We start from the raw sequence: 27,407 nt of genomic DNA on the forward strand, positions 1-27,407 counted from the left end.
GTAAAACTATGAACAGAGACTAAAGTTAGTAGATTTCACAATATTCATGATACAGAGAGCAGTAGATGAAAAAAAAAATCTTTCAACAGTAGTAGCACCTTTTATAACTCTTAATTGGGGAAAATTAAGCCTTTGAAAATGTTTTATAACTTACCAATCTGGAAGCACCTGCACAAACAGAACAAAACAAACATGTGCAACATTTTCTGCAGTTGTTCAGTGTCTGAGCTAATAAAACTACCTGCTAAACCAACAGCAGAACTGTAAATGTGTGAATCCTCCCACGACAGAGTTTGAACCTCCCAGTTCACACGCTGCATTTGCAAGATATATTTTTACAGTTCATCTGGCTGTTATTAAAAAAAAATTAATGACCTTAATTAACAAACAAACATTATTTATTTCATTCAACTAACTTGCTTTCTGTAAGGTGCACTCTTAAAAAAAAAAAAAAAAAACTACAAAGGCTGTAACTGGGGCGGCACACTTTCAAAAAAGTATATTATTTACCCCCTAAGGGTGGATATTAGTATTGTAGAGGTATAATAGGTATAGGTCCCAATAACAGTTTACGTGCCTTTCCTGAGAGTGTAGCTGTCTGATTGTGTTAAATTATTAAAGAAAATTGTGTTAAATGTGTAAAAAAAAAATTAAATTTCACAAAAATTTTAAAAAAAAAATCAAAATGTTTTTTTTTTTTTTTTTTTTTTTTTTTTTTAAATACAATTTGGTCAATGAAAGCATTGGAAAACATTTATTTGTACTTTTCTCAGTAAAATAAAGATAAATATGAATTAACAAATGATTTTTAAAGCCTACTGATTTTAAAATTATGTATATTTATTCTAATTTAGGTGAATGGAAAAACCAAAGTGCATAGGCTGTGGCAGCTGTGGCCTAATGGTTAGAGAGTTGGACTTGTAACCACAAGGTTGCAGGTTCGAGTCTCAATGCTGGCAGGAGGGTGGGGAGTGAATGAACAGTGCTCTCTTCCACCATCGATACCCATGGCTGAAGTGCCCTTGAGCAATGCACTGAACCCTCAGTTGCTCCCCGGGCGCTGGATATAGCTGTCCACTGCTCTGGGTGTGTGTTCACAGTCTGTATATTTCTCACTGCTGTGTGTGTGCACTTGGTTGGGTTAAACGCGGAGCACCAATTCTGAGTATGGGTTAACATACTTGGCAAATGTCATGACTTTCCCTTCACTTTCATAAATTCATCTGCCTCCTCACAGTACCAGGTTTTTAAGTTCAGCTTCAGAGTCAAACTGAAACCTGCTGTGGTCGCTGCTCTACAGACATGTGGTTTCATCTGCTTCAGGCAGAGGAATGTAGAAGCATTGGAGCCAGTGGGGTGACGGGCCCAAGTACAGCCTCAGCTAAAGCTTGAGGGATCACAGAGCCATGATGGAGTCTTGGGCTCTGTTAGATGGGATCTCATCCTCAGGAATATCGGATTCTGTGTGTTGACCAGATTCCGTCAGAAGACATCTGTTGATATTCATGCATACAGTATATCCAAAAATTGTCAGTAGAGGTTTATTTGATAGCCTATCCAAAATTGTATTTTGTCTGGTACCCAAACTATCAACCTGAGGAAGCCAAGGAAGAGCAGAAAGATGGAGATGAAGAGATGATTATATATATGAAAAAGTAGAGTCTATTAAAAATATGATGCTCATCAAATTCCACAAGATTATCCATTAGACTCATATAATTTAGTAATTCACAGTATTTTCCTTTGAGAAATGGTAAAGCTGTTTAAAATCAAAGCAGTAGCCTTAAATAAAAAGTGAGCTTAGAATCAATATTAAAACATAACTGAGATCATTTCTGTTACCTTCACATGCACATCAAAGTGACACAATTTTCACATTACATATTATGTCACGTGACTTTTAAAATCAGCTGCTGTGTTGGGCCGTGATGCTGTTTTATCTGTTGATATTTAAAATCCACTAGATGGCGCCACTATAGTGAATGAAAATGATGATGGGTGTAAATATGAGACAAAGATATTGGTAAAACCGCTTATCTGTCAATCTATAGGCTAATAATAATTATATATATACACATTTTTTAATTACATTTTAATTTTTTACATTAATAATAATAATAATAATTTAATGTATTTATCAATACAGCTTCGGGTCTGTCTTTAACTCTTATTGAAGTAACGTGTTGTTTTTTTTTTTTTTTTTTTTTTTTTTTTTTTTTGCTGGTGTGATTTACCATCTCCACAATAACCAGGGGTCTCATTTATAAAACTCTCAGTAGATTTCATCCTAAAAGTGTACGTATGCACAAAAGCAAGATTTTATAAAACAATGCATACACCAGAACCTGCGGAAAAATCCATTTTTAAATCCCAATCAGGGGAAGATTGTGCATTCGTGCTTCTCCACCCCGACTCCTCCCCGAAATCACTATATATGGACCTTGCAACGGCTAGTTTTACTATGAATAACCTCATCTGCATATCATTTCTATGCATATTGCCATCCATGTGACAAATTGCCATTTTCTTGAAGTTGTATTCAGATACAGTGGCATTTTTCATAATGTTGTAGAGATGACTTCACACAACACCTCAGTGCAGCTGCGGTTGTACAGTAAGCTATTATCACTGGACCTATCCAAACCGGACAATGGACCGTTGGACCGTTGGACCGCTGAATCCAGCAGTGTCCACCATAATATCGAAGTAAGTGCACATCATTGATCATCGTTCTCACTAAAATATTGTTGCATAGCATGAGATCTGCAGTTTAGTTTAAAGATGAATTATTGTGCATCTATAGCACTCCTCGCTGTCATTAAAACAGCATACCACAGGAAAAGTGATCAAGCGCATCCATGTCTAAATTCATATAATTTTTGTTAAACTTCTGCGTAATGGCTTTATGTATTTGCAGTGCTTATCTCCATTAATGAAAGTGGAATATTGAATGTAAATGTGTATAATGAAATAAAAATAGATTTTAAAACCATTCCTTAATTCATTACTTTTCTCACGCCAGAAAAAAAGAGTGCGTATGCATGGTCTAGAATGTCCGTAAGATGCGTACATATTTGCGCCAAGTTTATAAAGTTATAAATCCCGATATGTGCGTACAAAATTGCGTATGCAATTTCTATGCATATTTCGTGCCTACACAACATTTATAAATGAGACCCCAGGTTATATACATTAAGTACAAAACAGCTAGTTCAAAGATTTAGTGTGCGAAAAAAATATTTGAAAGGTGTGGAAATGTATTTGTCGAAAGCACTGTTGGGGGTAACGCAAAACCAAGTCAAGTAATCAAATCACATTACTTTTTCAATTAACCAATAAACCAATAAAACAACACATTACTTTTTAATTTACAAATGAATAGCTGAGTTACTTTTTCAAAAAAAGTAATGCCAGTTACTTTGTTTTCCCATTTATTGACTGACAAGACTCCTGTCCCCATAATAGGAGAAATCGGAAGTACGGAAGTACAGAGGCTTATTATTCATCAAAATCTATGAATTTCAAGCAAGTTCAAGCTCTAACTGGTGCACAATGTTTTGCTATACGGTTTCCGGTTTGAACGTGTCCTGGAAATGGTGGATACATTTGAGATACATTTATTTTCTCTTGTTTGGTGGGTGTGTCACCCCCCCCCCAGTGTCAAAAAAGTCAGCCCAATCAGCAGCAACATAAACCCTTTATGAAAAAGACTTTATTTGCACGTTTATTTACATTACAGGCAAAATATCTGAAATAATAAGTACACAAATATAGATTTGGAACTTCTTTAAGTCTGTCTAAATATCATTTAGTAATTGCAATGTCTCCTGGTCCATCCTTTCCTTAGGAAGGTGTACTAGACACTGATTAATAATGTAACATAAAATTACTATACATATTTATATATTTTGCTATTGTATTGTGGAGTGACTCTTTCAAAAACTTGTCAAGCAAGTAAAGTCAAGTCATAGCTTGAGGCAAGCAAGTCACTGTCAAGTCATATGAATGTTTGATGATTTAATTGAATTTATATATTAAAATAACTCAAAACCACAGTAGTTATTGACTATGGGTTTTATTTGCAACAACAAAAAACTGCAATATGCATTTCTACTCAAAAGGTGTCCAGCTGAGGACAGCTGAGTTGTTATTACAATAAAAATCTAAAAAAAAAAAAAAAACTACATTGCCTAAAATGTAATTGTAACTGAAATTATAGCTTATATCATAAAGCTGTAATATATTAAATGCAAATAACAAATTACATAATCAAACTAAAATATCTATCTATCTATCTATCTATCTATAGATTAAATCTATCTATTTTATTAAATTGTAGGACTTGTTTCGTTTGTTTTAATGAGAGCTTGGGTAATCAGACCAATAGGTGACTACAGCTCTAAACTACAGCTCTTGCTTTTTATTATAAAAATGTGTCATTAATTAAATGCCTAGAAATTTATAAAACTTGTCTGAGATCAGGTACAAACCTTAAATAGACACTGGCTCATGGCCCATCACCCCATATTTTTTATTTATTTATTTTTCTAATACAGAAGAGACATTTTTTTTTTTCTATCATTATTTCATTCGTTATTTTTGAAACTTGTCATAAAACATGTTGAGTAACCTCTGAGACAAAGAAATCTGAATTTGTGTCTTTGGTTATAGATAGTATTTTGTAATATAACAATTTTCTGTCCATACAGAGGATGCATACTATAAATGTATTGAAATTATAAGGCATCTTTGAGTACACTTCGAGTATCATTTGAGTATCTCATTGCCGGGCAGAGTGCAGAGTGTGGTTTTCGGTAATCAAAATATGGTCACCCTTCTCATGGGTTCTCAGAGATCATCGCTCCCTAGCGGCGAACCACTGAAATTTCGAAACTGTTATGATGTGACGTGTCTGATTGCGCGCTCTGCGTCACTGGAAAGATGTCGACCTTCATAAAGCAAGAAGCATCTATTTATAGCGCGCTGTGTCTGGTAAAAGTAGCGCTATTATTAGAGATGTGTTATTTTCCTCTTTCGACATCAGAGAGCGATGATGTGATTGTGCTGGATTTGGCAAAATATCCAGCAGCCTTTATCGTGTACAAACTGTATGCAGTCGATATTATTATAATTATTATTATTATTATTATTATTATTATTATTATTATTATTAACAGAGAGCAGTAAAGGGTGGATTCAGTATTTAATAGGCATGCAAGTTTCATGCATGTTAAGATAGAAAATAAACAATTTAGTTGAGTTTCTGAATGCTATTCTATTTGTAAACCACTAAATTAAACAGCAGCAAAAATTCAAGACATAACAATGAGATTGGATGTGCAAAAAAAAAAAAAAAAAAAAAAAAAAAAAACACCCTCCTGGTAGAGATTAAATGTAACCTAAACAGGTGGAGTCAGGACATTTATTTTATTCCAGTAGATTCTGTATTTGATCATCGCTTTGGGGAGATATTTTCATACACATGTTCATCATTTGATTTCTGCAAGGAAAAATATACATTAAATCAAGAGCAACTGTTTAACACCATTTAAAAAGTTATAATAGAATTTTGCTTCAGATTCACTCCGAGTGAATATGCAGGCTATACAAGACCTTACTAAAGCCTTGATAAAATTAAAAAAAAAAAAGGTCTACTCAAAAAAAATAAAAAAAAAAAAAAAAAAGCTTTGAAATATAATTTAAAATTTGAAAGTAGCATCAATTTTTAAGAACTATACTGTATAAACGAGTAACAGACTAACTGACTGCAACAACTACTTGTAACTTCTTACCTTTTTTCGAGATGATGATTTAAACAGTCCTGAATGAGTCCTGTCTTTCCTTTTTGGCTGACCTGCATTAACAATGAAACAACACATACATGTTAAAACTACCAAGCTGTCAATATTATAATGAAATTTGTGACTTATAAAAATATAAATATTTCATCATATTCATTAATTTTATGATCTCCTGAGCTTTTTTAATTTTTTTACATTTCCTGCAGATGCAGAAGATCCCGACTGCAGCTATAATCAACAGAGATCCAGCAGCAGCAGCAGAGATCAGCACTATCAGAGATACAGAGACTGGAGGAACTGATGAAGAGCAAAAGAGAGACAGTCATGAGTGTAAGTGATTGAATCAATCTGATCTACAACTGAAGACAGAGATCAGCTCAGTAAATAAACACACATATCAGCGCTGCTGTACCTGAACATGTGTGACAGAGTTGACTGATGTCCAGATGTTGAGTCTGGTTGCTGATGGGATTGTTGAGCACCCAGCTATAGCTGTTTTTATCCTGATATTCCACCTCCAGAGGTAGAGAGAGACTGATGCTGAGATCAGACACACTGATGCTGGACAATAAACTGTTTCCTTTGTACCAGGAGAGAGTCACATTACCCACATACAACAATCAACAAAAAAATAAACAACCATTCCTAAACTGAACAAAAAAAAAAACCATTAAGATGATGAAGAAGAACATTGTGAAGAGTTACTGCTGATGACAGGAACAGACAGACGAGCTGAAAACATGAGAGAATAAAGAAAAATATTGATAAATCTAAACAACAATCTTATTTCCAGCTCTTATTTTTAGAGGGTTTATATCATCTCAAACAACAAAATTGCTAAGGGTCAAAGACATTTAGGTGTCCACATTAAAATAAATACACAAAAGTGATTATATATACATTGAAAGGACATTGAATCTAAGTAAAGTGTCTACACTGATGTTTCAGGAAAAAAAATGTGGGTGAAATAATGTGTGGGGGAGGGGAGACCCCCTAGGTTGAAATCGGGGGCACCTAGATCGGACCAAAGGTTTGGTCTCTTAGCCGATTTGGATGTTCCTTCAAGTTTTCCCAAGGGGTTTTATAATGTGTTTTTTTTTTTATTATTATTATTATTTATGAGTAAAATAAAGCCTGTGGTAAACATAACTTGAAAATACTTTTTATGTTTTGTTGTACAATGTAACTTATATCCATACCCAAAATAAAAATGTTGAAACAGTTATGTTCATTTTTGAAAACGTCTGTTTGGGCTCTGAGTGGTGCAGTTTTTTACATTTTAGAACAAAACGTAAAAATATTGTCATGTTATGTTTACCACAGGCTTTATTTTATTCATAAATTGACTGTACATCCTTAAAGGGGCCATATGACGCATTTTTTTGAAGATCAGTATTTTGTGTGTTTGGTGTAACAGAATATGTTGACATGCTTTAATGTTCAAAAAACACATTATTTTTCAAATACTGTACATTACTGTAGGTCCTCTATCCCCTGCCTCTCTTAAACAGTCCCTCCTTCCGACAAGCACAGTCTGCCCAGATTACCCAGTGCATTGTGATTGGCCAAACACCGCAAGCACTCGTCGGAAATGTAGCAGCCCTTTCCATAATCGCAACCTTCATCTTTCAAATTAAATGTGAACACAATTAATAATGTCCATACATGTCATAGTTTTAGCATCAGAGTCAAAGTCTGAAAGAGGAACAGTCGCAAAAAACAGACACAGTGAAGAAGATCGTATGTGCTCGTATGCAGTACACAAGCCACAACAGTTAAGAAAGCTGACTCCACTGTGTGACACTGTCTCTTTCTCTCTCACACATGCGCGCACACGTGCACACACACACACACACACACACACACACACACACACACACACACACACACACACACAACATGCAAAACTCCACATTTGAACAGTCAAAAGCAAATATTTAAATTAATAAACAAAGCCCTACTTTCAGTTGCTGATTCAGAAGGTAGCAAAGTCAGAATTACCTCTCACCTCGGTTCACGAAACGGTCGTCCATCACAAATGTGTTGCTGTGTCTAAGTAATCTTAAAAGCTTCCTAAATTGCATCTACTTTCGGAAGGCCAAATAACAGTGCCTTTGATTCTCCTAGATACACACACGCATCTAACCTGACATGACTGCTTCAACACTAACTGTGATTACTGAAACCACGCCTTCTTTCTTTATGTGAACATTTGAGCAGCATTATGCAAATATTCGTCCACATAGTGACTGTTTTAGGGTGGGCGTGGCAGAAAGTCTTAACTTTGATAAAGCAATCATCTCTTTGGATTTGAGACTTTAGGTCTTTTCAACTTTACAGATCTTCTTCATTTATGGACCCCTTTTATCAACATTACGTTCTACAAATGTGTTGATGGAGCTAAAACTTGTACTGACTATTATTTTAATAAAACAGCTATATATGTGAATGTTTGGACTACTCACCATAGACGCAGTAAGCACTGACTGTTTTTGATGAGATTTTTCGCTCCACTTATCTCTAGTGATAATCTCCAAGCGGGTTGAGTTGTGATGTTTGTGATGTGTCAGAGATTACTAGTTTGATTGTCCAGCTTCAGTCTTCTCTGAATCTCACCATCCAGAGGGACCATCAAATGTGGAGAAGGTTTGTTCTTTTTCTTTCTTTTAGCTTTTGAGACTTTTCAGCTCCAAACAGTTCCACGTATATCGTCGTCCTCATGTATTTCAGTAAACACCAATGTGTAAAGTAACAGAGTTCTCCTTCTGTCACCCGACAATGACTTCACCAAACACACCTGAGAAAAAAATAAAAAAAATAAAATTAAAAAAGGATTTGAGGTTTCTGATGGTTTACAACAGCCTGAAATCAGCTGTTGTTTGTGACTAATTGTTAAATAAGAACCATTCGGGAAAGCAGCAGATATCACCAAAAGAAATTGAAAGGTGATGATAATCGAGTAAATTAATGGACGTTTTAAAATTATCTACTAGACTAGGAGCAACACGACAAACAAAAAAAACTTTAGTGAAGCTACAAAGTTATTTTCAACATCAAAAGTTGACTTCACCTGCATATTTTCAACAGCTTATCCTTCTTAACTATGGGACATTTAGATCAGGAGATGTGTTGAATGGAATTACTTTCGTATAGTACTTCTCCGAAAGACGTTGCCTTTGTAAGATCATAGTATATATATATAGATTATAGATATATGCTCTAATATAATATAGATAATAGATAGATTTTATTTTTTTTATAACATGTTATTAAAACATATAATATACATGCATTCTTAAGCCTGCCTTGTTGCGTCCACTCTCACAGCTCTCTCTCTATCAACACTCAGCACTTTGAATTGAGGGTGGTGGTTTATATGATTTCTCTCTGAAGGGAAAACTGTACAGTCTTCAGGCTTTGATCACATCTTTTATCTTTTGAATAATACCTTTTAAAGCAGCATTGCTTTGTTTACAGTGGGTAAGCCAGGAAGGTTTTATGAAGTCTAATGAGATGGGGTTGGAAGGTGTGGGAGAGGAGGAAAGATCAGCTAGAGGGGAAGGCTTATGGGAAATGCAAGCAACAAAGATTATGTTCGGGCAGACACAATCAGTTCCTTCAATATCATGGTAATCAGCTTTTGGGAGCGTAAAGCGATGTCCAATTTACAGCCACAGGGGCAAGCACATCTCCCGAAGGACAACAATATGTGTCAGGAGCAGGGCAAAACACCACCCAGAATCCTTTCCCAAGTCAGAATCAGAGAACAACCCCATGCCTGGCCCATGACTGGACAATTGCGGGCGGAATTGCCAACCTAAGTGCCAGGCGTTATACTCTGGTCCCCTAATTTTAAGATGGAGTCCAGCGTCATGGGAGAACTTAAGGACAGGAGGGAGTGAGGGAAAGAAAGCTACACCTATGCAGAGATTGTAGCAGAAATGAAACAGCATGGCTGGAACACCAAAATTTATCAGTTGAAGTGGGATGCAGAGGATTGTTGGCATCACGACATAAGAAGTTGAAAGAACTTAACTTTCAAGCCTTCACGAAAGAAGTAGTAAGCACCTTGTGAATTTGCCACGAGTGGAAGATCCATGCTGGGCCTAAGTGTCAAAGTAACATAACACTTAAGAAACTTGGCACTGCAGGACTTTATCAACAGGGTAAGGTTCGGGAACGTATAGCACAGGACAAAAGCTAATGTCTGATCATTCCTGCAGTGGGCCACCCTTGTGAAGGGTGTACTGTATGTAGAAAGCTTAAAAAACCAACGATGTAAGGGTACACTACTGATGATGTGGTTTGTGCACTATTAACCTGAAATGGCACCCTGACCAAGATTGATCTCACATACAATTCTGAAAATCCCTACCAGCTGATTGTCTACCACTCCTAGCAACAAGGTAAATCTCAAAAAAGTGCCTCATACTGGCAGAAGAGACAGCTTGTAACATTGTACATCTGACGGTATGTGAATATATGTTAAAATGCCATTTATTCCTGTGATCAAAGCTGAACTTTCAGCATCATTACTCAAGTCTTCAGTGTCACATGATCCTTCAGAAATCATTCTAATATGTTCATTTGATGCTCAGGAAACAGTTGTCCTGCTTAATATTTTTGTGAAAACTGATATTATTTCTATTTCTATTATATATTTATAATAGAATTCTTTAGTTAAAAATAATAACTTTTTTTGTAACAATGTAAAAGCCTTTGCTGTCACTATTGATACATTCTGAAGTATGTGCTGAAGTATGTACTGCTGTTCAGAAACCACACTAGGATCAATATTTTTAGGTGCAGATCAATAGATCCGCCCACCCCTACAACACACTGCATTTAGAGTCAGGGGGTGTAAACTTTTCCACAGGATGGTCGGGTAAATTGCTCATACTTTGTCTAGAAATGTAAATATTTCATATATTCTGAAGGGCAGTACTAAAAAATAAAAAAAAAAATAAACAAAACAACCATCAGTTCCCACAGATTAAATTGTGTGAAAAGTCTGAAAAAAGATAATAATCTCTGCCATCTCACGTTGTGTCAATCATCCTGTTCAAAAGTTCACACCCCAGGGGCCTCATTTATATAATGGTGTGCAGAAACCATCCTAAAATTTATCTTACGATCATCTCTCATATATGTTCTAAATGTGTGATTCACAGAATGAATGTATGCACAGTAAATGCACGTATGTCTCTCTTTCAGATGTGATATCTATGAATCGCTACTGATCTTGAACTTGTGCGCAACAGAATGGTTTCAGCTCTGTGCTCCGTAAATGACTCTTTATTAATGTCATTAACATGTAATCATCCAAATTCTTTCATTTAGAACAGTGAGCTGCAAGAACAGCTCACATTTTCAAAAACCCCCAGTACTCGAAAAAAAGAAAAAGTGTGTACGTCTGCTCAGTCAAAGACAGTTTTTACAAATATGAGTGCTGGCGTGGATTTAAGCACACACACACACTCTTAGATCGAATCTGAGCATATGCACACTTTATAAATGAGGCCCCAGAGCTCTTAATGTTATGTGTTGTCTTGAGTGTCAGTGAAATGTTTGCAGATTTTGATCATCAAGGTAACAGCATGCATATCCACGTCACAAGAATCGAAAAGTATGGAAAATCTGAACCAATGTGCTTTGGTTAATTCAGTTATCAGATGTTCAAATGAGGTCTGGCGTCAAGTAGCACTCGATTAAAAAAAAAAAAAAAAAAAAAAAAAAAGCTTTTTTGATCTCTTCTTTATTATTATTATTTTTGAAATCAAATATTTATTGCCAAGATAATGTGCTAAGTTTTCAAAAAGCCCCACCCAGTTGTGCAATTCTAGAATTGGCCATGCAAAAGATTTGAAGGTTGGCAAGATGAAGAATGTGAAACTTGCCGATCAATTTCGCTCAAATAATTGTCTAGATGATTATTTTTAATGATTCTTTCTTAATTCAAAGAATGCCACTGACATTAAGCCAAAAAAAAAAAAAAATATCGAGTATAATATCTATATATTATATATTTATAACTACCAAAGTACAGACGCCACCACCCATACAGACTGACAAACACCTATAATATCGTGAAACATTTTCTTCGTTGTATTCATGTGAGGAAGGGATGCGATTGAAGTTAGATTATACGATCTGCGCGAATCTGTGGACAATCGTTCATCCAGCTCATTTCAATGAGTCACAAACTGATCAAACCTGCTTTATCATTGGTTGGTCGGTTTTGTTGAGAGGCTGAAGGCCGTGTGGTGTTTCTTGTACATGCATGTTTAATAGCTGTAGGGTGAAGGGTCTTCTTCCTGTCCTGCTTTTTATTTAACCTCACAGTTTGATTCTGTCAAAAAACAAGAATTACAGTGCCAATGAAGGGAAAACAATTAATAAACAGTCAAATTGGGTTTGGTAAAACTGTCTTAAACTAGACTCCGTTTTACCTGTCAGGGCTCGCTGCTCGATTAGCCTCACCACAGACTCGACAGCTTTAACAAAATGCAAAAATATGATAGCCAGACTTTTGTTGGCTGCTACTGTAGCTTTCTAGGCAGTTTTGATTTACAAGACATTCGGTTCAAAAACACATTAGGCCATTTTTCGGGCCGTGTGATGGTTGGGCCTCATTGAGCACAACATAAAAAACATCAAGAGCTGAGGTTGATGTGGACACTAGACACATAAAACCCGCATGGACAGATTGCTCAACTTTAATGAGACAGACATCACAGCCCTAAAAATAAGTCGGTAAAGCATGAGTGACCCGCATTGGTAACAGTTACATAAAGACTGTGTATTCTCTTATATGCATGTGTTGGTTGACGCAGTCACCTGTAGTCCTTATGGTGCATTGTTTGACACAAAGATGGCAGCTGAGCACAAAGCAACATAGCACACCAATTCACCACGCATGTACAACTGCTAGTTCTTTGATTGTCGACCTTGGTGGTCTGTGGCCGCGAACTGTCATAAATGTGGGTTGCCTCGTCGACTTACACAACATCAACATTCATTTAATAAGTAGAGTCTTTCTTGTAAGATAATAGTTTCTTAATGTCCGGATACTCTTACCCTCCAGCTTTCCACACTACAGATGGACTACCATTCCTTTTATTGAATCAGTTGTGCACTTTTCACGGCTGTTTTGGGATAGGTAGACATATACAAAACCGAGTGCCAAAAACAACTAACATTTAAGAAAAGCCGACTGTGGTGTTGCTTTGCGTGGTTGTACTATGAGCAACTGTATCAACTGTACATAAAAAAAACAAACAAACAAAAAACAAAACAAACCCAACACTAGAACACATTGGACAAACTACCCCATACCCTGCTCTCCCATACCAGCAGGTGGGCAGTAGTCGGTTTTTGCCATTTAGAAACTGAAACTGGGAGAATACAAAATGCCACTGGCATTTTCAGTCTTGTCTGCTGAGTTGCAAATGCCACTGGCAATGTCAGCCCCTTTTTGGTCTTTCTTTCTATGGGTTTTCTAGAAAGAAAAAAAATTGATTGAATGACAAGAAGTATCAATGCATTCCCTCTTTACTCATCTTTGGATTGCTTTCATCAGTTCCGTTTTCTCTTATGCACTCATTTGCTAAGCTGAACAGCCAATCTGAGTTCTCTCTTTTTGCCAATTCCTTATTTACTAATGATCATAATACCCCCCCCCCCCCCAACCACTACCCCCCTAACCCCCATTCACTATAATTGCTGTTTTCACTTGCAATTCACTTGCAGCCATGTGTGCAACACTATCCAAATCCAAGAGAGTTAGAATTTGCGAACGAGATTGTCATTGAATATTGTTTCTGCTGCTGTTTTTTTCACAGACTTGTTCCTGGGTTGCATATGCTTGAACATAGCATGCTACACACAGTATCTACTGTTATGATCCTGCCTTGCTTTTGTTCCCATATTCATTTCCATTTAACAGGTGGCGGTTGTCTCTTTTTGTGTGTTTTTAGGGTGGAGTCAAGTGGTTTACATGTGATGAATCGACTTAAAAGAAAGTTCTTCTTTCCTAGTGTGAGGCCTTTTCAACACCAGGAGTTTTTGTGTATTAATTAGCGTTTTTTTTTTTTTTTTTTTTTTTCTGATTCAGTGTTGTTTGCTTAATTCAATAACGTTATACCATAATAAATATCTACTTTTGGGTTAATTTAATTAGCTTGTGGTCCTGAGCCAGGTTTGATTGTATCTGCAGGGGAATTTACAGTTAAACCCAAGGACCAGGCACAGTATGAAAGACCAGGAGGTCAGAGATGGGAATCAGTTAAGAAATTCTCCAGATCAAGCATCAGCATCAACACCTCGAGTTCATAGGCTGCTCTTTGTTCATGCTAAAAACATCAGCAATTACACTCTAACAGAGGTCACTAATTAAGTCAGTGCATAGGTTTGGATGTTTCTGATTGGTTGAAACATAGAAAAGCTTAGAAAATCTTCACACATTGAATGAAATTCGAAGCATATCTTCTAGTGATTATTAAGGTGACAAGTGATCAGAGGTCAGATCCACAGGTCTCTCCAGAGATGAATATCTGATACCCTGGACATCAGTGTGACAGAATATAGTATATGAGTATAGTAACTTCATTCAATATTAATAACTTGATTGTTACTTTGATTAACGATTATTCAAGAAAAAAAAAAATATATATAAAAAAAAATATATATAATGAAGGTCACAATGGCTCCAGGATTCCACTCCTTCATAATTGGTACTCAATAGCCAACTTGATTCCATTCTCCAAGTGTTTATAGATAAGAGTACAAGTAGTTGCACTGGCTTTTCTTTAGAGTCCTCTCATGGGATACATGCTTATTTATTTTTTGGAGGATTAACAAATAACAAACAACAAACAATAACACCACTGACATTTACTGGGTCCTGTTACGAGGAGTCAGAGACGTTCGGATCCATATGCAGAACTTTATTAAGAGAATGGTTGGACAGGCAGTAATCAGGAACGGCCGTTCTAGGTATGTCGGGATAGTCCAGAATCAGTAACAGTAACAAGCAGAGGTCGGGGCAAGGCAGCAGAAAATCTGATGTCAGTATAAAACAATTCAATCAGATAAAGACACAGAAGGTACAAAAACACAGGGAAAACCGCTCGGAAATGCTAGACAGAACGCAACAAGACTAAACAAGAGAGTCTCACCCCCAGACTGAGAGTGATTGTGCTGCTTATATGCGTGTGTGTGTGTATTAGCTGCAGGGGTGTTATGTAATTAGATGCAGGTGTGTGTTATGTGTGTGTGTGTGTGTGCACGCAAATCAGTGCCCAGGAATAAGGCAGGATGGGAAGGATGGAATGGAGTCGAAAAAACAGGGGGATGGAAACAAAAAATGCCAGAGTCCTGAGTGGAGTGCCCTCTATTGGAGTCTATGGGCACTCCAGCTAAGCATCTAAAAATTTCCTTTAACACTTTTTGTCATTTTATTTTAATTATTATTATTATTATTATCATTATTATTATTATTATTATTATATATTTGTTTTTTATGTATTGTTATTTGATGCATTTTAGTATTTATATATTATATTTTGCACTTGTATAATGTATTTTCATTTATTTTAATTTGTACTTCTTTTATAGTTGTCCCCTTATTTATTTATTTATTTATTTGTTTGTTTGTATTTTTTTGCTTGACTGTGTGTGTGTGTGTGTGTGTGTGTGTGTGTGTGTGTGCGGAGTGACATTTCTATTGCCATTCCTAATGCAGTCAAAACATGTACCAGCAGGTGCTTATGTGACAAAAGATGATGCTCTGTTGTTTTTTAGTTTTTTTTCTCTGGACTCTGCAGAGTGGTTTTGCAGAGAGCCTAAAAAACGTTCACACATCATCGCCTCATACCTTGCACAGGGAGGCTCTGATGACACTTTAAAACCATATTGCCACTAAAACACTTTTACGAGCACAGAGCATTTTTATGAATCTGTATCTGGATTCATTTTCTGAAGGGAAAAGTGGTGAAAATGAAGCCTCTCTTTAATATGCTTGCCGTGATCTTGTTTATACCCCTAAATGTTAAAACCTCTATTCCTCTATAACACCAATACCTCTTTTGAGACCTGTGAAGGGCTCTACAGGTCAGACGAAGTCAACTACAACAAACACATGAGCATTGACACAAAACAAACTAAGATTAGATCAGGTTTTGAGTATTTGACAGTTTTGCCAGAAGTACCACCACAAAAAAAAAAAAAAAAAAAAAAAAAAATGATTTTTTTGACAGGATCTGCATGGCATCATCTGATATTTCTGGTGTGGAGTCATGATCTGTGTGGATTGCATGTATTGTTGGAGATCATCTATGAGACTTGTGTATGTTTGTTTCTGATGAGTGAAATGTGTTGTGAAATAAGTGTTGTTCTTCTGCTGTTTGTTTGCATGTGTTTTGAATAGTCAGGCATATTTCTCTATTCAAAATCTTTGTGCTTTTTTGGAGGAAAAAAACAACTGTGTTTTTTTTTTTTTTTTTTTTTCTTCAGTGTGTTTTGGTGTTAACAATCCATCAAGAAGATTTTAAATGAAAAAACACAAAAAACAATCCAAAAAGGCAAGTAACTAAATTATATTACATGGTATTTTAATGACACCTGCATCGCTCAAATCAATGGAAATTTCAGTCATAATTGTACAGATGTTCAGTGTAATAATGGCACTGAGAGATTCAGAGACAGACTGAAGCTGGACAATCAGAATGGATCTCTGACCATCATGGACATCAGAACCACAGACTCTGGAGTTTATACATTACAGATCATCTGCAGCAGCAGCAGCAGCAGTAAAACAATCAATGTTGCTGTCACTGGTGAGTCATTTAATGAATGCAGTTTATATATATTTAAAATATTTTCATTGTCTTTTTGGTCTGTTGCTTACACTTTACAACTACATTTTATTATAAAACCCTCAGTAATATCAAATACTCAGTGATTATGGGTTGTCCATATAGAAAAAATGTAAATGTTAAATTTCCTTAATAAACGTAAACCTAAAGTTCAGCTAAATGTTCAGTTGCCCTTTTGACTAGTAAAATTATAATCTATGCCTCTGCAAATCCATTAAAATAATTTGACAGCTGTGGTCAGCTAATGAATTATTATATAAAACAAAAAATAAAAAATAATATACAAAAAAATGACACATGCAACAACAACAAAACTGCAAAAACAATAACTTGAACAAATTACAAAAGACATAATATAAAAACATAATATAACTGTTTTTTTTCTATCAATGCTCCATGAATATATCACCTAAGGGGGTCCATAAAAAAAAAAAAAATCCAATGCAATACAAAAACAAAGCATTAAGCAGCTTATTCTGGTTTGAAACTAAAGTCCTATTCAAACTAGTACAATACCGTATAAACAACAGCAATATAAGTGTCCACAGCAACACACAATATAGTTCTGTTATTAAAAGAGAGCTGCAGTTTTTGTCTTCTGCTGATTTAAATGCTGGAGCTCGTGATGATTGGCTGTCAAAGATGTTATAGTTTATCAATATTGTTTTTAATTTAAAACGTTTTTTAGATCTGTATCTTCGTCAACAGTGTTATCATTATCCTTGTTGTGAAAGGGCCTTAAGCCATTTCTGTTAGTTTTAACAGTTAATGTTTTTCACAAGAAGCTGCAGTTGAGTTCAGATGAAGTTGACAGAGTATACTCATCCAACTCTGACCAGCTTCTCTTATAATCTGTCTGAATAACAAACAAAGTGATCCTCCAGCAGCTGTCGGTTTGTGTTTCAGGTGTGTCTGCTACTGAACGAAATCAAAATCAGACATGTGATAAACGGAGAAGAATTTCTGTCACTCTAGAATACGTTGAAACCAAAAGTCAAATTATTTATTCAATAAAGTGGTACTATAATGACAATCTCATCGCTGAAAGCACTGGAGTTCGGAGTAAGATCTGTACAGATGATCAGTGTAAAGAGAGATTCAGAAACAGACTGAAGCTGAACCAAACCACTGGATCTCTGAACATCACAAACATGAACATCACAGACTCTGGACTTTATCAACTACAGATCATCATCAGCCACAGCAGTCAATCAACAAACAGAATAAATACAACCAAACTCACTTTTGTGAGTATATGTGAAAAATGTTAACATTCCACCCTCACAACTCTCATAGCTCTGATGCTGTTTTAAACTGCTGTTGCTAAAACCATATTATTATCATTCACTCTGACCGACTGTTTTCAGTTCCTGCAGTGGGGATATGTGTTATTGTTGTTTTTCTGCTGATGAGTGCGACTGTAACTGCTGGTGTGATCTACTGTCGCCAGAAGAAATATAAACCGCAAATAATGAAAATGTAAGTATTACACACAACTGATTTAACAAGATATATGACTCACTGTTCATCAATCAATTACCATTTGTAAATCTGTGTTTTCTTACAGGAGAATGATGTTAATATCCCGCCGCCGAATCAGAAAGACATTGCTTAGGGGACTTGGTATGACGTTAAATCAGACTCAGGATGAGGCTGGTTATAAATTAGTATAACGTCATTTATCAATTTGATACTTTCTTTGAAAGAAACGTTATTAGGAAGTGATGGGAAGAAGAGGAGCTGAAACTTACCTATGTGGAGAAATCGACAAGTTAATGACTTATTGTTTTGTGTATTAATGTGGGCCTTTAAAAATCAGGTGAAACACTTTGCTGAGAGTATTTCTGAAGTTCAGTTCCTGTAAGACGCAATGTTGTTATTTTTTTCTTTTCTGAAACAAGTAAACAAGGAAATTAATCTTTGTATGTTTGTGATATTATTAAAAATAGGACTCACTTATAACAGGAGGAGTCTGGGTGTCTCTAAAATATGTCTCTGTGTTATCAGAAATAACAGAATCAGATTTCAACACTTATGCACTGTTTTCAATAGCAGCTTAACTGTACAGGCGGTGTATCCTGTGACATATTGTAATGTGATAATCTGTGGGCAATTATATTTGTTTTTCATATTTCCCGCTATTGTTCTGCTTTCCTTCCTGCTGCTCAGGGTGTGTGGGGCTTTTCAGACACAGATAAGCCTAAACTCACTCCAAAAGTAAGAAAAAAAACCAATACACTTTGACATAATGTCCTATGGTGTGTAAATGATTTTTTAGGCCTTATACACACATTTTTTTCCCAAACATTCTGGTTGTGTAAAATATTTTTTAGGCCTTATACACATTTTTTCCCACACATGCTTGCAATATTAATATCATATTATTGAACTTCTCAGTCTGAAGAAACAATTCTATGCAGCCACCACTGGAATCGTGATCCATGAAAAAAAAAAAAAAGCCTTTTTGGTTTGTTTTATTTCACAATATCAGTCTTGTCAGGGCTAAAATTTGCCTACATGCATTAGATATAGCATTACACTAGCATACAAATAATAATAGCCATTATTGTTATTATTATTATTATTATGGCTGTTTTATCATAACATTGAAGTAAGCTATTATTGATAATAGCCAGGCTATAGTCTTTCAGCCTAACATATCCTACCTGGAACCATGGCAGACTGAATGACTGCAGTTGTTGTATTGGAGGTGTCAACTAAATGTAGTGGGTTGTTCGTCTGTTAGCCTAAAGATCAGCTTAACTTTGCCAAACAGTAATGGACATGGCGAGTTACAGGCAAATGTTTATTTTTATTTTTTTTTCTGCAAAGCGTTTTTAGCTTTTTAAACAACATATTCCATCCTACACTAACTACGCACACATGTCCTATCATGTATGTCAATGAAAAACAATCGAACCAATCAGAGTAGGTATGGGGCGGGGCGACACATGATGCCTCTATCTGCAGGCTTTGCATTTTCAGTTGGCAGGTGGTTTTTGGTCTTTTGGTTTTGTATGTTGTCTCTGTGTGTTTGGAGGGTGGAGTAAAGCTGCAGGTGCTGTGGGTTACTGTGATGAATTGACTGCTAAGAGGTCCTTCTTTTATTTTTTGTATGTATGTATTATGTATTATTTATGCTACTGCTCTAATTTTAAATTAAAATGGTCTGTTCTTGACATTTTTTTTTGTATTTTTGTATTAAAAATGTTTATTTAATTTTTTATGTTTATTTTTGTATTTTAATAATTTGATGCATTTACATTTTATATTTTTAATTTACATTTATATATTTTTTACAATTCCTTTTGATTCATTATATCATAGTATTTATCTTTCTATCTTAGGTTTTATATTTTAATTTTTACTTTTTTTAAAATATATAAATATATATATATTTTTTTTGATTGATTGATTGATTGATTGATTGATTACAGTATGTGTGGAGTGATATTTCTATGGCCATGACATTAAAGAAAGTTGCCTAATGCAGTCAAAGAAACATTTGCTAGCCGCTGCTTATGGGACAAAGAACATGCTGTTTTTTTATACGCTGGACATTCACTACGTCATCACTCGACCTTCCAGGGAGGCTCCAATGTTACTTTCACTTGAACCAGTGAAACAACTGCATCGCCATTAAAGCAGAAGAACAGAAGAACACTTTTATTAATCTGACAAGGCATTCATTTTCTAAAGGGAAAAGCTGTGAAATGAAGCTTTCATTTCATTTGTTCGCCCTGATGTTGTTTTTCCTCAACAATGGTAAGACCTTTGTTTGTTAAAGTTTGTTGCACCGGTTTCTGTGAGCTTATAATAGGCACTGTAGTGTCAGAAAGATCCGGGTTTGTGTCAACATTATGATTAGGCTGAGAACAACTCCTAAGAACAAATAATTCGAAGATTCCAAAAGTAGGACTCACGGAGAGAGTCCCAAAGTAGGACTATTTTTTCAATTCAGGAGGGCTTTTTTATTTTTATTCATTCATTGATTCATACGTTAATGTTATTCATGCATTAATTTGCTTATAATATTTAATCATTTAATAATTTTTGTAATGTACGTGGGAAGGTATTGACAAAGGAGTTGAGGAACCAAATGCAAGGCTTTATCCATAACAATTGTATTATTCCATTTAGTCATATCATTTATAATAATAATTTAAACCATTTATATACTCATTTCATTGCTTCTTGCCTTGTTTTGATTATATTATATTATTTATTATATAATCAATTTTCCATTGTTGTTTGGTCTTTTTGGGATTGTGTGGTTTATAAGGGATATTTGACGACAAGAGAAAGAGAAAGAGAAGATAATGTCTTTAGCTGATAATATATATATATATATATATATATATATATATATATTTCGTTACTGGATGATGTTGTGAATTTTCCACTGCTGTTGTTTGTGGTAATAACACTTACTAGATTTCTGCTGGTCAGATGAATTCTGAGCTTTGGAACGTATGCAGTTAAGATTAAACAACAAACTCAGCTTATTTGTTATCATCCCTTTGTCTCCTGACTTTGCTCTTCACTGGCTTTACTCAGGAAACTTCTTGGCTGATAGAAGACTTAATACAGTTTTGAGTACCAGACTTGCTGTTAACCATTGTTGCACAATAAGTAACACTCTACTTAGTAACGCTTTACGGTAATTTGATTACTTTTTTAGTAATTGAGTAATTTATCACGTTATAATTTACAAAACAGTAATTAGGTTATAGTTCCAAGACGAGGTCTCTGCGTTACATCATTGCCAACAGAATGTAGTTTTATAATTTAGAGGGTGGAGCACATGCAGTGTCCTCTACCTGATAACTACTTTGACTGATAAAGCGCCTGCGAGGTGGATAATACCAACGAAAAACTCAGCATGGAGAGATAAATTCATGTAGTTTTGCATAGAAACTCCCGCCAAATAGAAACATCTAAACATAAAATATCTAAAAACAAATTAATTGTTACTCATCTATTGCATAAAAGCAAAAAATATAACTAAAATAACAGGTGCAAGCCTAGGCAGAGTTTATTTTTATAACCATAGACTTTATGAAAACATGGACGTAGGGTCTTTGACGTCACTCGTAGGTTTCTGAAGAGCGTTTTTGAAGCTGAAAGTGGGCGGATCCGGCTGTCGCCATCTTGGCAGTGCGTCACCGCGTGTCACTACCGGATAATCGAAAATGTGCAACGTGAAACCACACCCACCTAGCTCAACGGCAGTGTCAGCAGTGGCAATCCACCTGTCACTCAAGTGGCACACCCTTAATTATGCAGAACTTTAAGGCTTAATATGATTTAAATTTATTTTAAATTATAAAATATGTTCTTTATTATTATCACAGTTGTCATGAAGGGCGAAATATTAGCTATATAGACTAGTGTTGTCACGGTACCACAATTTCAGTATTCAGTACCGATACCGTGAAAAATCCCACGGCTCTCTGTACCAATTTCAGTACCAGAGCAAAACACAAAAACATGCTAATTAAAAAATAAAAAAAAAATTGCTATACTTTCATTTAATCCAAACTATGTACATATTTAATTTTAAAGGGCATTTGAATGTTAAAGCCACGGATAACAACTAAGAAAAAAGCCCAAAACTGCTTTTGTCTCTGATATGACACAAACAATGTTAACCATTTTTACATTCTCTAACACGCATATTTTAGACTCACAATTCATTTCAAAGCCTCTGGCGTGTAAAAATAGTAAATATCATCATGTCCTCATTTTTTGTTTACCCTAATATAAGTTATAGGAGCATTAAATAGTTAATAAATAAACTAAATTCTAATTCTCATTATATTAGCGTTAGCTGCGCTTATGCTAACGATTAAATACTCTAATAACAGCGTTCATTTAAACCTGACATTCAAATTAAAATATTTAATTGTATTCATAACAGAAGCGGTGTTTCCCACAGCCTTGCACTCTATTTGTGGTGGCTTATATATGCAAATTAATTCTCTGCCGGCAGGAGGAGCTTGTAGAGCATGTTTTACATTTACATTTTTTTAGTACTGACTTCGTACTGAAGTACCGGGTCTTTTGACAACACTAATATAGACCAAAACCAATTTTTTGCACCAGGCTATAAAAGTCTTTTTTCTGCTGTAAAGTTGGGCATTTTAACATGGGGAGTCTATGGGACTGACTCCCTTTTGGAGCCAGCCTCTAGCGGCCAGTCAGTATATTGCAGTTTAAGTTTCTTCCGTATTGGTTTCACAATAGAGACGGAAGGTTGCCGCTTGTTTATATAGTGTTTGCAGCGTTGAGCAATGTTGATTTCTGGAATGTAATGGGCCAATCACCGCTAAAAAAACGCTAGAGCTCCTGTGCAGTGCTGAAATCTTGCATGCTCACGAATCCTCTCATTATAACACACAAAATGTAGAAAGACTATATATTATAATAGAGCTTTGTGAGACTGCGATACACTGAGATAAAGGGAGAGCCCTATGCTGGCATTCTGCCATGCCAAACCAGTACGCATAGCCAATGCTTGCATTTAGTTAAATATAAAAGTGGTTTGTGAATGTTGATGCTTTGAGCGTTTATGCTGGGATGTTGTGGATGTCCAGAAAAAGTAACATAACAAGTAATGTAACTAACAACTTTTGAAATAAAGTAATCAGAAAAATAACTTGATTAATTTTAAAATGGGTAATCAGTAATATAATTACATTTTCAGAGTAACTTGCCCCATACTGCTGTTAACAGGTTTTGAAAATGTGACTATTTTGCTGACTAGTTGTTCTGTTACCAGAAAAACTGGTATTTTCTGCCAGGATCTGCATGGCGTCAGGGGCTGGATCTGATATGGAGGCGTGATCTAACAGTGTGGATCATCTATGAGACTCATGTCTGTTTGTCTGATTTTTCGGATGTATGAATCATTGATGTTCTTCTGCTGTTTGTTTGCACGTGTTTTGAATCCAGGCATATTTCTTTACTCAAAATCTTTGTCATTTATAAGGGGGAAAAAGTCATTTTCCTCAGCATTACTGCATGTTTTGCTGGGCTTATGCTAACTGTTTATTCTTCAGGTGTGTCTGGTGTTGGATCAGATAAACTGTCGGTGTCAGTGATGGAGGGAGATTCAGTCATTTTTCACACTGATGTTAAAAGAAACCAACAAGAAGATATTAAATGGTATTTCAGTGACACTCGAATCGCTCAAATCAGTGGAGATCTCAGTTTGATCTGTACAGATGTTCAGTGTAATGAAGGTACTGAGAGATTCAGAGACAGACTGAAGCTGGATCATCAGACTGGATCTCTGACCATCATGAACATCACAAACACAGACACTGGAGTTTATGAACTGAAGATCATCAGTAGCAGGAGCAGCAGTGACAAAATCTTCAATGTTACTGTCAGTGGTGAGTGAATAATGATTGTTTAAATGCAGTTATATGTTTAAAGTATTGTTAATGCATTTCTTGATTTTTATTGTTTTTTACCTGTACATTTACACAGTATTTTCCCAATTTTGGAAATTACATCTACATATAAATGCAGGATTTACTCTTGAAATTACATCTGCAGTGCATTATTAAACAGCGTATTTTGATTTTAAATAAAAATCCCATTCAAACTAGGATGATAAATATTATGATAGCTATATTACTGTCCACACCAACACGCACAATAGCATTAAGTTCATTAAAAGTGCTGCAGTTTTGTTGTGACACTTTAAATGCTGGAGCTCTTTAAGCAGGGTGGATTCTTACTGGCTGTCAATGTTTTCTATTGTTCTTCAGCTGAAAAAAAAAAAAAAATAAAAATCAGCAAAATGATTCCTACAGCGTTTTTCTCTGTGCTGTTATCATTAAAGATGCTTTGTGGAATCTTCACAATTATTGTTGTTGTCTTGTTGTGAAAGGCCTTAAGTTATTTCCATAGTTTTAACAGTTAATTTGATTTTCACTAAAAGCTGCAGTTTAAGCTCAGATGAAGTTGAAAGTAAGCACGCCATCTCTGACCAGCTTCTATTATAGTCTGTTTGAATTAGGATTTGATATGTAAAGTGCATTTAAGCACAGTTCAAAATGTTTCTTTTCGGAATACAAAAAAATAGCTTGTGCAAGTGCAGTCACGTTCACAGATCTTTCATGTTGTGTAGTGTTTTGTTTTCCCACAAATAAAAGTTCCTCCAGGCAGCTGCTGGTTTGTGTTTTCAGGTGTGATGACCCTCCCGGTGAAATAAAAAACTCAAATTATTTAAAAACATGGAAAATCAATCACTTTAGAATCTGAAAAAACAAAAAGCCCAAATGATGTGATGACGTGGTATTTTAATGAGACTAAAATCACTGGAGATCAGCGTACGATCTGTACAGATGATCAGTGTAAAGAGAGATTCAGAGACAGACTGAAGCTGGACAATCAGACTGGATCTCTGACCATCACAGACAGCAGAACCACAGACTCTGGACTCTATAAACTACAGATCACCATCAGTGACAGCAGCTGTAGTATCACCACAATGAAGAGATTCAGTGTTACAGTCACTGGTGAGGAATTTGGAAAAACCATTAGTTTTAATCAAACTAGTAAGTGCTGGAATGTGGCGTGTTTAGAAAAGGGAGCTTTGATGGCATAATGCTTTGACTGATGTTAGTAAACAAGGAAAATGCATAACATCATTTTCCTGTCATTATGGTTTCCTGTTGATCTCACAGTGCTGTGATGCTGCTGTTGCTAAAACAGATGCTTGCCATTTATCAGTTAAATTATATATATATAAATAAATATATATATATATATAAACAAAGTAAAAAAAATATCAGTCAAGGATATTATTAATACTGGATGGATTATCATTCACTCTCTATAATAAAATACTGGATGGATTATCATTCACTCTCTATAATAATGACTGTCTGTCTTCAGCTGTTCCAGGTTCAGATCTGTCTGCAGCTGCTGTAGCAGGAATAGTTATTGTTGTTCTGCTGATGGCTGCTGTAGTAACTGGTGTGTTTTACTGTCACCGCAGGAGCCATACACCAGTACCACAGATTGTAAGTATTACATACAGCTGATTTGACATAAATATCAGAAATGCTCACAGAAGACAGTGTTAAATATTTAGGGAAAGAAAACCTCTGTACGAGCAACAGGAGAAAAAACAAACAAACAAAAAAAAAACACACACACACACACAATTCTGAGTCTCTGGTAAATTGTGTTTTTACTTTTTACTATTTGTGAATGTGTTTTCTTACAGGATGAAGATGTTAATCCACAGAGTGGAATCCAAAAGAGCTTTTAGTGGCACAGAACATCCTTGAATCAGACTCAGGCCGAGGCTGCCAATAAAAACAAAGTAACATAATTTATAATTTTGATACTTTTATTGAAAGGGACACTAAAGAGAATTAAGAAATAAAATTAAACATAGCAACATGTTATGGAACAGCAAGGGCTATTTATTAGAGGTTTATTAAAGCTGCTAAAGTGATTCAGACAAGAACAGTGAGACATTATCTATTTCTTGTCTTTGCACTATAACTGATACCTGGTTTGCCATTTCAGTTATGTTGGTCTTGCCTTGCATATATTCACTAGTTGCCGACAGAATGGGCTGTGGTGTTTTTTACAATTACCTCACCAAGGATTTTTCTCCTCACACACAGTCTTATTCTGGAGGACAGTCGGCTCTATTGTTACTGTCAATGGTTTAACTGGTATTGTTGCTGTTTCTGGGAAAGATTGTATCATTACATTGGTAATGTTTATGATTTAAACAACACTGTTTTAGTCATCAACCTTCATCAGAAAACACTTTCCTTCCGCTACATTAGAACCAAAACCAGCCTTAATAAGGTTGGAAATCCGTTGATTGTGTTGGTGAAAACTTTGCTGAGAGTATTAATGATGTTCAGTGCCTGTAACTGGAAGATACATGATACAGACTGTGGTAAATGTTGTTATTTAAGCTTGGAAAATGTTTAATGTGTTGTTTGTCAGGAGGAATGTTACAGAATAATCAACACGGTGAGTGTGATTTCACCAAGTACAACATGTTCCTGGATCAACATCCTTGTTGATCCTGGAACAACATTCCAATCAACCAATCAGAATTGAGATATAACTTTTTAGAAAATATCTGTTTTAGGCTAACAACCGAGTTAGGTGCTTCTACACCCTTTTTAATCAGCTATCATTTCCCTCTGATTTTAGGAATAAAGTATGGGTAAGGTTAGGTTTAGGGGTAGGGATTGGGTTAAATCTATATTTTTTGGATAATAATGTTGATCCAGGTTCATCAAAAGATGTTAATCCAGGAACATGTCTTACTTGGCAAAATCATGGCGACCAATTAACACGCGTGTGTACACTTCATAACGAAAGCGAAAGTGACGTGTCCAGTTATGATAATGCAATTAAAGTATAGTAAATCTCCATATATTTGATAGATATACTGTATTTAACTTTCATCACTGAAATGTGCAAAAATAAGTCAAAAACTGAAATTGCAATATTCAATCTTCTTACCTGTAGTTGCAATTAAATATTGTGTGATGTTTTATGAGGTGCTGATTTGTTCTTTCATTTTATTCGTTGGCATGAGAGGGGAGATGTTTGGCATATTCCATAATGAAGTGTGTTCAGCTGTGAATGTTGAGTGTGATTGATTATTTTGTGATTGTATTTTGCTGATGTGTTTGTCCTGTAGAATATTATCACTGTTTAAAGACGCTTGCTTTCACTT

The 27,407-nt window shown here is 35.4% G+C and overlaps 1 protein-coding gene and 1 long non-coding RNA gene across 2 annotated transcripts in view; both read right to left on the minus strand.

The window, feature by feature from the left end:
- The window catches only part of LOC122141471 (SLAM family member 9-like), a gene marked incomplete at its 5' end in the record, with an annotated part of 137,205 nt that overhangs the window by 61,128 nt on the left and 48,670 nt on the right, over positions 1-27,407 (minus strand). The gene's annotated exons all lie outside the window — the stretch shown is intronic.
- LOC122141697 lies at positions 4,290-6,286 on the minus strand. The gene is made up of 3 exons (XR_006158015.1): positions 5,997-6,286; positions 5,793-5,854; positions 4,290-5,500 (listed from the first exon to the last, which is right to left on the minus strand). It is a non-coding gene; the product is annotated as an uncharacterized LOC122141697 (long non-coding RNA).

Source organism: Cyprinus carpio, chromosome B22 (genome assembly GCF_018340385.1).
Source record: "Cyprinus carpio isolate SPL01 chromosome B22, ASM1834038v1, whole genome shotgun sequence".
Classification (NCBI taxonomy): Eukaryota; Metazoa; Chordata; class Actinopteri; order Cypriniformes; family Cyprinidae; genus Cyprinus; species Cyprinus carpio.